A 224-nucleotide genomic window follows, 5' to 3' on the forward strand; every position below is an offset into this window, starting at 1 on the left:
AGTTGCTTGTGCACGGTGATCCGAAGCCGCCTCGAGCCCGGCGTCGTGTTTCGCTCTCGTCCTCGTCTCGGAAGTTCCGGCGCATCTCGGGAGTGCGGTTGCGAGGCGGCCGGCCGGTTGAACGGGGGGTGGCGGCGGCTGGGGCGTCGCGGGAGGGATGCGCTTCTTTCTTGAATTTCGGTTCAGATATACTAAGGATTTTTAAGCTGTTACTGTTATTTTAT

At 58.9% G+C, this 224-nt stretch overlaps 1 protein-coding gene across 1 annotated transcript in view; it reads left to right on the forward strand.

Annotated features, from left to right (window-relative positions):
• LOC119586447 (LIM domain-binding protein 3-like) overlaps positions 1 to 224 on the forward strand; it is a gene marked incomplete in the record, with an annotated part of 85,993 nt that overhangs the window by 43,242 nt on the left and 42,527 nt on the right.

The sequence above is a fragment of the Penaeus monodon genome, chromosome 21 (assembly GCF_015228065.2).
Source record: "Penaeus monodon isolate SGIC_2016 chromosome 21, NSTDA_Pmon_1, whole genome shotgun sequence".
In the NCBI taxonomy this organism is placed as follows: Eukaryota; Metazoa; Arthropoda; class Malacostraca; order Decapoda; family Penaeidae; genus Penaeus; species Penaeus monodon.